This window comes from Magnolia sinica, chromosome 14 (genome assembly GCF_029962835.1).
Source record: "Magnolia sinica isolate HGM2019 chromosome 14, MsV1, whole genome shotgun sequence".
Taxonomy (NCBI): Eukaryota; Viridiplantae; Streptophyta; class Magnoliopsida; order Magnoliales; family Magnoliaceae; genus Magnolia; species Magnolia sinica.
This window is the reverse complement of record NC_080586.1, coordinates 6,977,404-6,995,341: the sequence shown is the minus strand read 5'-3', so window position 1 is coordinate 6,995,341 and position 17,938 is coordinate 6,977,404.

Sequence of the window (17,938 nt, the reverse complement as noted above, 5' to 3'; positions counted from 1 at the left end):
TAGTGTCGCTGTAACCAACTGGAGGAAATCACCGCAGAAATTGACAGTTAAAATTATTATTAACATATATCAAAATTTTTTGTTAGCTTCGAGTAATTTCAATTTTATATGTTTTTATTCTTATTTGAAGTATTTATGACTTTAGCTTTACGTCACAGGCTAAAGATGGGTCAAGACTTTTGTTGCTTGGGCTAAACACTGATCATATTAGGTTGAGAATCTGAGTCACAGAAGGTGGCACGATTTATAGGAGGGTTACAATCGACAATTCAGGATCGAGTTCAAATTTACCTGGTTGGGACCATGAATGAGGCGATTCAGTTAGTAGGTAGGGTAGAAACGCAACTTGCAAGAGTCTCGAATCGGCCTTATCCTTTAACTCTACCCCCTATAATGGGTCCCACGAAGGATCCAGTGCTGGTACAAAGAAAAGAACCAGTAAGAGAATGTCATCAACCTCCCGCGATCGTAAACTGTGGTAAGGGAAGCAGCTTATATAGGCCTAAACATGTAGCACCAACAATAGCGGGCTTGAGTAGGATTCTTAATCCTTATATTCGGCCAAGGTCGAATAATTGTTACTATTGTAGCCAACTGGGCCACTTATTAAACACATGTCCTCAATGTCCCGCAGCACACTTGGCCATAAATAAAGGGGGCACTGAAGGTGAGGCCACAGAAGAAGACCCTGTCTTTGATGAATATGAGCAAGTCAATGAAGAAGGAGTAGATGACCATGAATTAATGGTCCAAGATCATGACAAATCTCTAGTTGTGAGGCGATTACTATATACCCACGAAAAGAATTACATCTACAGTGACACAATATATTTCGTACGCAGTGTATTAATAGAAATGTCTGTGACAAAATATCCTTCCTTGTACTCAATTGACTGGATAAAAAAGCTAAACGAGACCAAGGTAGCTAAACAATGCACTATCTTATTTTCAATTGGCAAATATTATAAGGATTAAGTACTTTCTGATGTGGTCGACATAGAAGCATGTCATATGTTACTCGGGCGACCCTGACAGTCGGACCGTGATGTGACCCATCGAGGACGAGACAATGTATACTTATTTGTTAAGGATAATCGAAAAATAATCCTTGCCCCTATGGCACTAGAGAACCACCCTGAAGCCTCTAAAGTGGAAGGGAGTTTCCTTCAGACCATTAGGGATTTCATAGATGAATTTAAGGAAACCGGTGAGGTATACGCCGTAGCGGTGAAATGTGAGGAATTAGAACCCTCAAACATTCCTCCAAGTTTAAGACTATTACTAAATGAATTCAAAGAAGTCTGGCCTAAAGATTTACCCAACGGATTGCCCCCCATGAGGGACATCCAACATTACATCAACCTTGTCCCTGGGGCTAGCCTCCCTAACCGCCCTCATTATCGCATAAGTCCGAAGGAGTATGAGATACTACAGGGGCAAGTGGAGGAATTGATTTATAAGGATCTCTTGTGAGAGAGAGCATGAGTCCATGTGTCATACCAGCATTATTAATGACAAAAGAGATAAGAGCTAGCGCATGTGTATCGACAGCCGGGCAATCAACAGAATTATTATCAAATATCAGTTTCCAATACCGCGGTTAGACAACATGCTTGATATGCTAGAAGGGGCTAAGGTGTTCTCTAAACTAGACCTAAGGAGCGAGTACCATCAGATTCGTATGCGACCTGTTAATGAGTGAAAAATGATATTTAAGACCAATAAAAGGTTGTATGAGTGACTGGTCATGCCCTTTGGTCTATTGAACGCACCAAATACTTTTTATGCATTTGATGAATCAAATTCTAAAAATGTTCACTGATCGATTCGTGGTAGCTAGTATATTTTGATGACAAACTGATATATAGCCAGGATGAGACGAAACAAAGGAACATCTCAGACTGGTGCTGCAGGTCCTATAAATTAACAAGTTATACTTCAACTTGAAGAAGTGTAGCTTTTTAACGGACAACTTGTTCCTAAGATTTGTTGTAACGTCAACAGGTATTTGTGTGGACAATGAAAAGGTGTGAGCTATTAGGGAATAGTCGATCCTGATAAACATTCAAAAGGTGAAGAGTTTTCATGGGTTAACTACTTTCTATCGTCGATTTGTGTGAAATTTTAGCATAATAGTCACGTCTATTACAGAATGTATGAAAAAAAGGATCGTTTCAGTGCACCGATGAAGCTGACAAGAGCTTTCATGAGATCAAGCATCGTTTGTCCACAACACCGGTCTTGATGCTTCCTAATTTCGACAAGCTATTTGAGGTCGAGTGTGACGCTTCGTATGTCGAAATTGGAGGAGTATTATCACAAGAAGGCAGGCTGGTAGCCTTCTACAGCGAGAAGCTCAGTGAAGCCTGAAAGAAGTGGTCGACGTATGAACTCGAGTTGTACACAGTTGTTCAAACGCTACTACATTAGGGGCATTATCTGATTCAAAGAGAGTTTGTTCTGTATACTGACCATAAAGCATTAAAGTTTATTAATAGTTAGACTAATGTGATTCGTGTGTATATTAGATGAGTTGCATTTTTATAGGAATTCACATTCATTTTGATGTACAAGTTAGGGTAGCAGAACAAGGTGGCTGATACACTTAGCTGTCATGCATCATTACTTGTTACGATGGACAATGAGGGGGTTGACTTCGACTATCTTAAGAAGCTGTATGCCGAGGACAAGCACTTCAAAGATTCTTGGATGAAGTGCCAAGAAGGTCGTCCCAATGATCTTCATATATAGGATGGTTTCCTCTTCAAAGGGAATCGACTGTGCATCCCCCAAAGTTCTCTAAGGGAACAGATTATTCAAGAGCTACATGGAGGTGGCCTTGGTGGACACCTTATGCGAGACAAGACACAAGCTCTTATGGAAGTATGGTATTACTGGCCGTAATTAGTACGTGATATGGGAAAAGCCATATAACGTTGTCATGTTTGTCAGACCTCCAAGGGACAATCTTAAAATACAGGCCTCTACACCTCGATACCTATGCCTGACAGTCCTTGAGAGGATTTATCTATGGACTTCATGCTTGGTCTCCCACGAACACAACGCAGTATGGATTCAGTATTTATAATGGTAGATCATTTCTCCAAGATGATGCACTTTATCCCATAAAAGAAAACCTTCGATGCAACACACGTGGCGAATTTATTCTTCAGAGAGGTCGTACAGCTATACGGGGTCCCCAAGACCATTACTTCTGATCGTGACATGAAGTTCATTAGCCACTTTTAGTGGACTTTATGGACTCGATTCGATACACGACTTCAATTCAGCAGCGCCTATCACTCATAGACTGATGGGCAAACTGAGGTTGTGAATCGCACGTTGGGAAAACTCATTCGCTGTATTTCAGGAGAAAAATCGAAGCAGGGGGATTTGTCCATATCTTAATCAAAGTTTGCATTCAACAATACGATTAACCATTCGATAGGGAAATCACCATTCCAAATTATTTACGGACAAGTGCCTCACTACACAATTAACTTGGTCCCTCTGTCTAAGCTCCCAGGTATAAGCATTGCACCAGAACATATGGTTGATAGGATCATGGGCATTCATGCGAAGGTGCAAACCAAGCTACATGCCTCGAACAAGAAGTATAAAGAGTAATGGACAAGCATCGACGACAAAAAGTATTCGAGGTGGGCAACCACGTTATGGTCCATCTGCGTAAAGAGAGATTTCTGACCGGTACGTACAACAAATTGAAGAATAAGAAGATTGGACTGGTACCAATCATTTGAAAGATCAATGACAATGCTTACATTGTTGATCTTCTAAATGACATGGCAATCTTACAGACTTTCAACGTTACGGACCTGACCAAGTATCATGAACCAGAGTAGGACGAGAACTCGAGGATGAGTTCTTTTAAAGTGGAAGGGTGTAACGCCCAGAAAATTGAGGGTCGAGCAGACGCTCAACTCCCGAGTTCCAACGCATCACTTATGCAACATAGATAATAATGATTAAATGTTGTCTGTATTAGTGCATTAAACATGAATGAGATTATACTAAATCAACATATCATACTCCACAGACAATTAGATTACACAAGCAGAAGACTGTGATAAGTATATAAAGCATATAAGTGGTTGTAAGTCTCCAGAGTATGAACATAATACCAGGTTAAATAATTACATGTATAGTTCCAAAATATACAAAATGATAGAGTGTAATGTCATCTAATTCATATCCTTGTAGCCCCAGTGACATAACTCTAGGTCTACGTAAACCTGCCAGAGAGTTGCATGTAGGAGAACTTCTCCACGTCATCGTAGAGGATAGGCTCCAACTTGTAAGCCTCGCCATTATCTGAAACTAAAACAGGGTCTGGTTGGTGTTTTAAAATACCGTCCCAGAGTGGGAGTAAGTGATTAACTCAGTGGAGCTATAAGGCAAAGGTTAACATGTTATCAATTTAATCAAGCAATAATGATAAATCAGTGCAACAATCATGTCCTAAGTACTCTTGTTAATGCAAGAATGGTATGTCTTAATGATGTATTACGTCGCCTGCACTCCCTCTGCGACATCATCTCATGGTCGGCATTCTAAACTCCCACTGTGCTTAACACCCACGCCAAAGGCACATGCAATGCGGTGCATGGTCGTGTTAGCCAAGTTCTCAATTAAACTTATTCATACAGCAGATTCGGGAAGCTAATGTACCTCCCTTTATATCATTTACCAAAACAATGATCCATTTAGGATCGTCAATAATCACATACGATAGTCAAGTTATAGGGCAACGTCACCCCTGATTTAAAAACAGTAGACATGCAAGTTCAGGTCACTACGGGAGACTCGCCACCTTAGCGTAGGCTTAATTTATACTCGAGGTCACTATGGGAAAGGCTTATCACCTTAGCGTAGGCTGACAGCTTGAATATAGTGTCTCATATCACTGTATTTAGTTCACGAGTTTGAGTTACTCAATGGACACTACGGGGAGGCTTGTCACCCAAGCGTAGGCCGACAGCTCGATCACAGTGTCCCATACCACCATGCCCGGCTCTTGAGTCTTAGCGGATTATGGTACCAAGATTAAACGGGCTTTGCATTGGTAAGTGGTACCTTAGATTCAAAAAGTAACGTCCATACATGGTAACCATACATTAGGCCAATCATGTTACTTGACAAGCTCGATTGGTATGAGCGCACGCTAAGTTAATCGACATGGAGCATATACGCACTCTTTATGGCCTAACCACTGTCGATAACCACTGTACGACTTGGATTCATCGAATGTATCCATTGTGGTGAGACTAGTTCGTTCACTGATAGTAAATCGTTACTGATTGCTTGGACTATATATTAGTCCCAATCATACTCAAATACAACAAGTATTCATATGTAATAGTCAAGATAACATGTGACAGCCAATTTAAATAGAAATCTCATTTGAGCATTTTAACAAACATATAGTGCACATGTTTAACATACATATGCATTTTCATACATGAATCATGTAGCCGAATGTAACTTACATGAAGGAATCTATTCGTATAGATAAGGTAATTGAGAATCTCATCTCAACACCTTTAATAAATGCATTTTATCAACTAATTACTCATTTAGATATTTTATCAAACACTTAGGCTATACATTCAACATACATGTAAGAAATTAGTTATAACATATAATATGGTAAATCCTTTCACTAAGGAGTTGTCACACATACAACAATCATTTATTCTCACTCAATAATCATGGCAAGCACAAATCAAAATTCCATATTCATTCAAACATTTCAACAAACACATGGAATGCATCATATTCAACATACTTTATATATATGTGTAATACACAGAAAATATTATATCTAAACATATGTGACAGCAATCAAGTCAGTCATAAATCATTAACTGACATTGAAAGCCTTGAAAACCATAACCTAAAAGTTTATAGTCCACACTTTTCATCGGTAACTCGTATCAAACTTAGTTCGAACAGTCTTTGACTACGACACAACGACTACTTGAATCACGAAATAGGTTAGTTATTTCGCCAGTTTCTCTATTTGGATTCCTAAAATAGATTAGGGTTAGGATCTCTTACCCAAGAATGAAGTCGAAATCGCCGGTATAGTGACACGGGAGAGGCTATTCGATACGTGGAGTGGTGGGAATGAATCCCAGCAACGAATCACAACTCTCACTCACTTCTACTCACTTTCTCCTTCTCTTTTCTCTCTTCTCTCTCCTAGGGTTTAGGAAAATCGTATGGAATGAGAGAGGGGTGGGTTTAGGGCTATATATAGGCCCAAAAGTGAAGTCAATGGCCGCAGGGCCATGGTATACTTAGGTTATAGCCAAAAGTCATCCGTTTCGGGCCAACGGAGCTCATCTAGAGGCCCATTACCTGCATACGGTCTGGATAAAGTTCCCTGACAATGGATCTATGTCAGGTTAAGATTTTGGTTCGATCGAATTTATGGATTGATCGCGGTGGACCAGTTTCAGTTCGACGGTCATTGACACTCGATCAGGGGGTTAGAATCTGATGGTTAGAAACCTTAAATTTGGCCTGCAAGTGAATGGCCCAGGTTACTTAAGTTGGAGTCTATTTTCTAAAGATAATCACATTTCTCACACACTTCGCTCTGGGTTCAAGTTGTACATTTCTGGATACTATTTGGACTTCATTTCCGAGATGATTGTCAAGCCCAGTAAGGTGGTCATAACCGTATAGTTTCACGTTAATCGGACTTTCGACGCGTGGTCCAGGTCCGATACGGAGTTTGAAGATGCTCCTGAGAGCAACTAGGTTTTGAGATTGATCGTAGGTTTTTAGGTAATGTAAAGTTAGTGATTCTACTGGTTTTGGGTCTTGCAGTTCGTATAAAAACCGGTTCAAGCTAATCTAATAATTAATTTAGTTTAATACTTAATTAATTCTCGTCTAATTTCTAAAGGATTCGGTCCTTACTGATTTCTGCCTGAGGTGATACGCGGGTTTTTTTTGTACGGATTTTTCTGAGACATTACAATCTACCTCCCTTGAAGAAAAATTTCGTCCTCGAAATTAGTACATTTTCGTACTCCTCGAGAATCTAAAGGTAGTTCTTATAGACCTCGGCTTTTGTTTCCCAAGTAGCCCCTTTCTCAGTGTGATGCATCCACAGTACCTTCACAAGTGGGATAACCTTACTTTATAACACCTACTCATTCTTGTTTAGAATACGTGTTGGTCGTAGTACATAAGTAGCATCTTTACTCAACTGTACCTACTCTCATTTGATAATGTGGGAAGGATCAGGAACGTATTTCTTCAGCATCGATGCATGAAATACATTGTGCACGCTTGCGAGTGGTGTGGGTAAAGCAAGGCGGTATGCTACCACACCCACTCGGTCTAGAATTTGAAACGGACCAATAAATTGTGGTGTAAGTTTCCCCTTATTACCAAATCGAAGGACTCCCTTCATGGGGAAAACATTGAGAAACACAGTCTCCGACCTCAAACTTTAGCTGTCGTCGCCTCGTATCGACATAACTCTTCTGTCTACTCTGTGCTGCAAGAAGTCGACGCTTGATAATGTCGATCTTCTCTGAGGTCGCCTGTATAACTATAGGCCAATCAAACCCTTCTCGCCAACTCTACCCAGCAATGTGGTGCTCGACATGGACGCCCATACAGTGCCTCATAAGGAGCCATGCCAATACTCGCCTGAAAGCTGTTGTTATAAGCGAACTTAACATAAGGAAGACAGTCATCTCAACTGTCCTTGAAATCAAGCACACAAGCTCGCAGTATATCTTCTAACACTTGATTCATCCGTTTCGTCTGCCCATCCGTCTGTGGGTGGAACGCGGTACTGAACTTCAGTTTCACACCCATTGCTTCCTGGAAACAAGTCTAGAAGATAGATATGAATCACGTGTCTCGATCCAACTCGATCTCCATAGGCACTCCATGCAGACATACTATCTCCTTGATGTATAGCCTGACGAAATTGTCTATTGAGTTTGAGACCCTAATCGAGAGGAAATGAATTGACTTCGTCAACCGGTCCATAATCACCCAAATGGAGTCATGTCCCTTCCTCCCCTTCGGTAACCCTGAGATGAAATCCATAGAAATGAAATCACATTTCCATTTTGCTATGAGCATAGGCTGAAGCAGTCCAGGAGGTCGGCGGTGTTTGGCCTTGACCTGTTGGCACATGATATAATGGGATACATAGTCTGCTATGTGAGCCTCCATGTTGTCCCACCAGTACAAGCGCTTCATGTCTCGATACATCTTCGTTCTACCAAGATGTATCGCCATCTTCGAATTGGAACAACTTTGAGAACTTCCCTTCTCAAGTCATGAAGATTTGTGACGCATAGGTGGCCACGATAACATAAACCCCCATCCATACCAACTCTCCATTCCGAGTCTTCACTGTCGCTCACCTGCTCTCTCATCTTTGCCAATAGTTCATCGTCTTTCTGAGCCGCAATAATCCTATCATTAATGAGTGTCTACACACGAATATGTGCGACACTCTCGAATGGTTCCTCTACCGTAAGTTTTTGCTCAAAGTCTCGCACAAATTCTACTATGTTCCATTCATCGATTATCAGCGGAGCTATAAATGCTATCGTCTTCTTGCGGCTCAACGTGTTTGCCATAACGTTGGCCTTACCGGGATGGTAGGAAACCTCAAATTTGAAGTCTTTTAAGGTTTCCATCCATCGCCGTTGCCTCATATTCAAGTTTCGCTATGTGAATATGTACCTAAGGCTCTTGTGGTCGCAAAATAGCTCGAACTCCTCTCCATAGAGGTAATGTCTCCAGAGCTTCAATGCAAAGATAATGGCCAAGTTGTGTGTAGGGTAGTTCTCCTCATGTTTTCTCAACTGTCGCAATACATAGGCAATAACCCTGTCCTCTTGCATTAGAACACAACTCAATCCAACACGAGATGCGTCGGTGTATATCGTATACCTGACCCCTTGCTCTGGCAATACTAGCACAGAGGTGGACGTCAGCTTGTCCTTCAATTCCTGAAAGACTGCTTCTGCCTTCTCATTCTAGGCAAACTTAAGATTTTTCTAAGTGAGCTGAGACAACGGTCTAGCTATCTTGAAAAAGTTTCTAATGAACAGACGGCAGTAGCCTGCCAGGCTAAGGAAACTCCTTACTTCAGTAACTGAATCAGGTCGCTCCCAGTCCTGAATTGCTGTCACCTTAGCAAGGTCCATAGCTATCCCTTCCTTGGACACCACATGTCCCAGGAACTTGACTTCTTCCTTCCAGAAGTCACACTTCTTGTACTGGGTGAACAACTGGTTCTTCCTAAGCATATCAAAGACTGCTCACAGGCGCTCTTCATGATCTTCCTGACTCTTAGAGTATATCAGGATGTCATCTATAAATACGATGACGAATCGGTATAGATATGGCCAAAACACCCGGTTCATCATATCCATGAACACGGCTGGTGCGTTTGTGAGCCCGAATGACATCACAAGGAACTCGTAGTGCCAAAAGCTAGTCTTGAACGCTATCTTCTACACGTCCACATCCCTGACATGCAACTGGTGATACCTTAACTGTAAGTTGATCTTAGTGAATTATTGTGCCCCTTTCAACTGATCGAACAGATCATCTATCCTGGGTAAAGGTACTTGTTCTTCACCGTTGCTTGGTTCAACCTGCGATAATCAATACATAATCGCAGTGATCCATCATTCTTCTTCACAAACAACACAGGTGATCTCCAAGGAGATACACTCGGTCGTATGAAGCCTGCATCCAATAGATTATCGATCTGTCTCCTCAGTTTCTTCATCTCATACGGAGGCATGCGATATGTCGGTAGAGATATAGGTTTCGCACTTGGCACTAGATCAATGGTAAAATTAATCTCGCACCGAGGAGGTAGTCCAGGTATCGTCCTGAACACATGTGTGAAATCTCGGACTACAGGTGTGCTCCCAAGTGTCAGACCATCAACATGCTCTAGCAAGGTAGCATAATAGCTAATACGGTATTACCAATTGACCTGAACTGGGAAAGTAAAGGTCATTCCCTCAGGTCCATGGGCTGTCACCACATGTAAGATTTAGCATAAGAACATCCACTCATCCAAATATCATTCACATTCCAAACTAAAAGGAACTTCATGCATTTCATTTACCAAAATTGTCACAATATATGAGATACAAACTTACATGAATTATGATAGAAGATGCATGTGAGCTAATCTAAACAATCTTTAAACACTATAACATACTAAAAACCAACCAAGCCTACAAAGGCTAGCATAAAAGAAGACTAACAACAAAGCAAACTAAAAGATGACTGCGCATATGACTAGTTGTCCGAATCTGGTGATGGAGGAGGGGCACCCTTATCCTGTATGCAGCACAGGAGAGCCTTCAAGGTGCGAGAGACCTTCTTGAATTTTTATTTCATGAAAGTCCTATTCTCTTCAAGTTTGGCCTGGGTCTCTCTGACCTCTTGTCGCAGGGCGACTTGGCCCTCCTTAATCTGAGCCAAGCGGGCTTTTAAAGCAGCCCGATCACGGTGGAGCTCATGTGTAGCAGGTGGAGAGCCCCCATCAGAGTCTTGGGCCTCCTCTTCTTTCTCTTCATACTCTCCTTCTTCTTCACTTCCTCCCTCTATCTCATTTCCGCCTTCTTCATCACTCTCTTCCTCTTCATTGCCCGTCTCATCCTCACTCTCATCGAGTCGGGCTTGACGTTATCGTGGCCCAATACCCATGTTGTTGAGAGTAGTGTCGTTGATGAAATAGATCGGTGCAAGCCTTTCTGAGCCAAGTTTATAGCCGAACTCATGAGCAAGCTTGCATATAAGTCGGCTGAATGGGAGTAAAATGTCTGTCCTAGGGGAGCGTGCGGTCTGAATTATCTGTAGTAGCACATACGTAGGTAGGCACAACTTGTCTCCTTGCCCAGTTCTGTATAGGAAGTCTACCATCAGATGTGTGCATTTGCTGTGATTACTCCACCTAGGATACACATTGTGTGTGAAGATGTGGAGTAGGCGAAAGTCATTGGTCATCTTGGACGCCAGGAGGTAATTGCCTTGATTCCAATGGACCAGTCGGCCATAAAGAAATCACGTGCGGCGATCTCTTTTACGCACGCTCATGAAATTTCTCTCGCTAACATGTACCTCTCCATGCGGCATCCCCATGATCCGGGCTTTCAAGTTCACATTGACAATGACTTCCCGCCTTCCCATGGGGATAGAGAACTGTAGAGGCTCCAGCAGCGGCTCTCGTATATGGGCGTAGAAGGCTCGGTCGGTGCTCTCATTCGCACGGGACTTGCCCTTAAATATGGGACCCCAACCGGCGTCTAATAGGAGATCCATCGCCGGATAAGGCCCAAATAGTTTTTCGTTCACGTATGCTTCAAAGAGAATCCTATGGCCTTGAAATCTTTCATGTGTCATATCCGCTAGTAGAGCTCTTTCGAGAGGAATCTGGGGATCGAGATCCCGCTTTGTCCTTATCTCCTGATCGACGCTTGTGCTAGCCTCGGCGCCTCTCTGCCTCCTTGAAAGGGTATGACAGCTAGGCCTGACTTTATCCGTAGAAGCCTTCTTCTTTCGCATGAGAGAAAGAAGTGTGGAAAGTGAAAACATGGCCGCCACCAGCTCAAAAAAAGCCATGGAAGTCGAGAAAAAAACTTGGGAATAGGGTGGATTGTGAGGTTTAAGAGTTATGACACACAAAAGTATAGACTTTGTGCTCAAATGGGTAGCAAATAGGAAAAATAGGGAGTGGTAAGAGATGGATTTGAGGAGTATGATAGAGGTTGGTATGTAGTGATGAAGAAGAAGATGATTTGAGAATGGAGGGAGGATTTGGGAGAGAAAAATAAAAATTTTGGAAGTTTGGAAAGCTTGGAGGGGTGAAAATGAGGGGGGTTATAGGGGCCCCCACACAATTTTGTGGGCCCCAGAGGCATGTACAATGGCTAGCCCGATCGGCCCGCTGTGACTCGACGGGCCCGGGAGAATCGGACAGCGAGGCCTCGCCCTAGGCACGATGCCATCGCGGTCCGCTGGACCTAAGATGGCATCGCCCTAGGGGCGATGGTATCCCCCCCCGGTGCCGAAAATGTGCGGGTCCCACCTCGGGTCCCACTGTTTTATGTGGTTTAGGCCCCTGAGTCTTTTGGTATGGTTTCGGGTTCCATCTCACGTATATTCATGCTTTTCGTATTATTCGAGGGTAGAATACACCGAATCATTGCCTAAACCCGTCGATGGACAATCTGGAAAAGAATTGGGACATCTCGCATGATCACAGATGCCTATGGTCATGTTTCGACAGTCAGTTTCGCCTGTCGGCGGAACTTGGAATCCTACGTTCGTTTCTACATTTTTATCACCCCCTACTAAATTAAAGTATATCAGTATACATCGTTACCATAACCCAGGTCTAGTTTAATCCAAATTATGCTTTGATACCAACTTGTAATGCCCTGAAAATCGAGGGTTGAGTAGACGCTCAACTCTCGAGTTTCAACACATCACTTATGCAATATAGATAATGATGATTAAATATTGTCTGTATTAGTGCATTAAACATAAATGAGATTATACTAAATCAACAAATCATACTCTAGAGACAATTAGATTACATAAGCGGAAGACTGTGATAAGTATATAAAACATATAAATGGTTGTAGGTCCCCAGAGTATGAACATGATACTAGGTTAAATAATTACATGTATAGTTTCAAAATATACAAAATGATAAAGCGTAATGTCATCTAATCCATATCTCTGTAGCCTCGGTGACGCAACTCTAGGTCTACGTAGACCCGCTAGAGAGTTGCATGTACGAGAACTCCTCATCATCGTAGAAGACAGGCTTTAACTCGTAAGCCTCACTATCATCTAAAACTAAAACAAGGTCTAGTTGGTGTTTTAAAACACCGTCCCAAAATAAGAGTGAGTGATCAACTCAGTGGAGCTATAAGGCAAAGGTTAACATGTTATTAATTCAATCAAGCAGTAATGATAAAGCAGTGCAACAATCATGTCCTAAGTACTCTTGTTAATGCAAGAATGGTATGTATTAATGATGTATGCTCTCACCTGCACTCCCTTTGCGATATCATCTTACGGTCACGCATGCTAAACTCTCACTATGCACAACACCCACGCCAAAGGCACATGCAATGCGGTGCATGGTCCTGTTAGCCAAGTTCTTAATTAAACCTATTCATACAGCAGATTTAGGAAGCTAAGGTACCTCCCTTTATATGATTTATCCAAATAATGATCCATCTAGGGTTATCAATCCCAGTTAATCACATACGATAGGCAAGTTCTAGGGCAACGTCACCCCTGATTTAAAAACAATGGACAAGCAAGTTCAGGTTGCTACGGGAGGCTCATCACTTCGGCATAGGCCTAGTTTATACTTAAGGTCACTAAAGGAAAGGCTTGTCACCTTAGCGTAGGCCGACAGCTTGAATACAGTGTCCCATACCACCGTATTCGGCTCACGAGTTTGGGTTGCTCAATGGACACTACGAGGAGGCTCGTCACTCCAGCGTAGGCCGACAGCTCAACCATGGTGTCCCATACTACCATGTCCGGCTCATGAGTCTTAGCGGATCGTGGTACCACGGTTAAATGGGCTTTGGATTGGTAAGTGGTATCTTAAATTTAAGCAGTAGCGTCCATACATGGTAAATATATATTAGGCCAATAGGGTTACTTGACAAGCTCGATTGGTATGAGCGCACGCTAAGTTATTCGACATGGAGCGCATACGCACTCTTTGTAGCCTAATCACTATCGATAACCACCATGCGACTCGGATTCATCGAACGTATCTGCGGTGGCGAGACTAGTTTGGCCACTGATAGAAAATCATTACCGATTGCCTGGACTATGTAATAGTCCTAATCATACTCAAATACAACAAGTATTCATATGTGATAGTCAAGACAACATGTGACAACCAATTTAAGTAGAAATCTCATTCGAGCATTTTAACAAACACATAGTGCATATGTTTAACATACATAGGCATTTTCATACATGAATCACGTAGCCGAATGTAACTTACATGAAGGAATCTATTCGTATAGATAAGGTAATTGAGAATCTCATCTCAACACCTTTAATAAATGCATTTCATCAACCAATTACTCATTCAGACATTTTATCAAACACTTAGGCTACACATTTAACATACATGTAAGAAATTAGTTATAACATATAATATGGCAAATCCTTTCACTAAGGAGTTGTCACACATACAACAATCATGTATTCTCACTCAATAATCATGGCAAGCACAAATCAAAATTCCATATTCATTCTAACATTTCAACAAACACATGAAAGGCATCATATTCGACATAGTTCATATATATGTGTAATACACGGAAAACATCGTATCTAAACACATGTGATAGTAATCAAGTTAGTCATAAATCATTAACTGACATTGAAAGCCTTGAAAACCATAACCTAAACGTTTATAGTTTGCACCTTTCGTCGGTAAACTCGTATCAAACTCACACTACAAGAAACACCGTTTTTAGCGACGAAAAAAATTTCGGCAGTAAAAGTAATGTTTTACCGACGAATTTTTTTCGTTGGTAAAACAACACTTTTACCGACAAATTTTTTTTTTTGTCGGGAATAAATTTTTTACCGATGAAAATTTTCATCGGTAAAAGTCATTTTCCCGCTATTGTGAAATTTTCCCACTAAGAGTTTTACCGACGAATATTTTCATCGGTAAAAAGTAGAGAACCACTTTTAGCGACGAATATTTTCATCGCTAAAGGGTGTTTTGAATTTTTGAAAAAATAAAAAAATTGAAAAGTTCACTTTTAGTGATGAAATTAATTTCGTAGCTAAAAGCCACCTTTAGCGACAAAACTTTTCGTCGCTAAAGGGTGTTTTGAATTTTTGAAAAAACAAAAAAAAAATTGAAAAGTTTCATTGTAGTGATGAAATTAATTTCGTAGCTAAAAGCCACCTTTAGCGACGAAAATGTTCGTCGCTAAAGGGTGTTTTGAATTTTTGAAAAAAAAATCGAGAAGTTTCCTTGTAGTGACGAAATTAATTTGGTAACTAAAAGCCACCTTTAGCGATGAAACTTTTCGTCGCTAAAGGGTGTTTTGAATTTTTTAAGAAATAAAAAAAATCGAGAAGTTTCCTTATAGCGACGAAATTAATTTCATAGCTAAAAGCCACCTTTAGCGACGAAAATGTTCGTTGCTAAAGGGTGTTTTGAATTTTTGAAAAACAAAAAAGTCGAGAAGTTTCCTTTTAGCGACGAAATTAATTTCGTAGCTTAAAGCCACCTTTAACAACGAAAATGTTCGTTGTTAAAGGGGTTTTTGAATTTTTGAAAAAACAAAAAAGTCGAAAAGTTTCCTTGTAGCGATGAAATTAATTTCGAAGCTAAAAGCCACCTTTAGCGACGAAAATGTTCGTCGCGAAAGGGTGTTTAGAATTTTTGAAAAAATAAAAAAATCAAGAAGTTTCCTTGTAGCGACAAAATTAATTTCGTAGCTAAACACCACCTTTAGCGACGAACATTTCATCGCTAATGGGTGTTTTGAATTTTTGAAAAAATAAAAAAGTTGAGAAGTTTCCTTTTAGCGATGATATTAATTTCGTAGCTAAAAGCCACCTTTACCGACAAAATGTTTGTCGCGCAAAAGGGGTTTTTGAATTTTTGAAAAAATAAAAAAGTTGAGAAGTTTCCTTTTATTGACGAAATTAATTTCGTAGCTAAAAGCCACCTTTAGTGACGAAAATTTTCGTCACTAAAGAGTGTTTTGAATTAATTTTTACGCTGTTTTAGAAATGTTCGTGGTAAGACTTTTACCGACGAAAATGTTCGTCGGTAAAAGTGTTTTTCCTAAATCTTTTTCTTGACGGCTGAAAACCGTCGGTAATAATGTAAAAATGTTTTAATTTTTTAAAATTTTTGTCTGTAAAAATGTGTGTGTGTGTGTATATATATATATATATATATATATATATATATATATATATATATATATATATATATATATATATATATATATATATATATATATATATATATATAGTTTTTATATCATATGAATGGAAATTTTTATATATATATAATTAAAAGGTAATATTTAAATGATTTGTAATATCACATGAAAAAGAATATTGAAAAGTTTAGAAATTTTAACTATGCTTAAGACAAATTTTGAGAACAAAATAATGCTTTTGGAGAAAAAAATCGGCATTTTAAAATGTTTGAGAAAAAATTAAAATATGAGAAAATTTTTGAGATTTTGAAAATAAAAATTTAAAATTTATATTTTAAATAATTTTGAAATATGTTATAATAAAAATGATATTTAGTTAAAAGAGTAAAAAAAAATATACATTTTGAAAAAAAATGTTATTTTTAAAAGGAGATTTAAATTTATTTGTGAAGAGTATATAACTTCAGATGTTTAAATCAAATTTCACTAAAATTGTTGATCAATCTTGTATGCCCAATATCTTTCTCATATGTAGCCTGATTGAGGCGAGTAACTAGTCAAATTGAGAGTATTGTTCACTAAAATATAGTGAATGGACCAGACATGTAAAATGGGCCAAATATTTTGGTCAAAATTGTGACCCAACTTACTGACCACGTGAGAACCTAAGAATTGAAGTTAGTAAGTTTTGTGGGCCCCATCATGATGTGTGTCGAACATCAATACCGTGGATTTGATGTGTCCCCTTTAGGTTATGAGACATTTGAAAAATCATATGTATATGAAACTCAAGTGGGCTATACCATCTAAAACTATGTGAAGACATCCTAAAAAATATAAAAGCACTTGGTGGGGCCCACATGAGTTTTGAATGCAGTTGAAACTTGGTTTGACCCCTCATCCAAGTGGGACAAAGGATTGGATGAATACAATTATCATATCATCCAGTCCCAACAGTAAAAACTGTGGGATTGCTGGTGGAGATACACTGCAACTTTTGCAATTGGAATCCATTATCCCAATAGGCCTTGAGAACTCAACAATCAAACTACCATTTCACAATTTGGGTTTTTGATTTGTTGGGATTGTGTATTTGTTATTAGTGATTGGTTTTTTATTTTTAATAATTTGCAAATGCGAATTCTTTGTGATTTTTGAATTTTCAGATCGCAGGGTGTATGGTTGCTCTACTGGTAGTGGCTTCTACTCTGCTGGCAGCCGTGGTCGTTCTACTTTGTGATTTTGACCATATCAATAAGGTCTTGTTTCTAAACATGCTTTTGCTTCCTGTACTTGCTTTCAACATATGATCAGCGAACTGAGGAAAAGTATTTATTTCCTGCAGTTTTGGTACTACACAGAGAAAGCCCAACATTGTTCCATTTAATGAGGAATTGATGAAATCGACTCTAGGTATTTCATATGTCCTGTGCTTTCAGAAACAGGTATATGAGATTTGAGACTCTTGTTTCAATTTTAGAAAATTTCTTGCTTCAATTTGTTGATGGTGTGCTTCCCATCGATTTGGATCTCACAATTGTTCTTTGGCTGTTTCATCAATCAAAGATATGTTATCTCAAAAAAGATTTTATAAAATAGTTTTTTCTATATGAGTCTATATTTATTAATTTATTGAAAAGATGAATTCCAATATTTGTGCTGGTCTGCTAATTACGCGGCACAAATTTTGTAAAATAGTTTTTCGGCTTATATAACTCGAGGTAGCTAGGAATTAGGATGAAAACTGAGAGTAGTATTTTAGGAGCTCACCATTCTCCAACTGCCAGAATAATGGCCAAAAATTCATAACTGACGGTTCTGAAACTGCCAGTTGATTCATGGATCAGCTTGCTTTGAAGGCCCTAGAGGTAACATGTGCTGAATATGATGGATGTTCGGTTTTATGCATGCATCACATGGGACCCACATCTACCTAGAACCAAATCAAG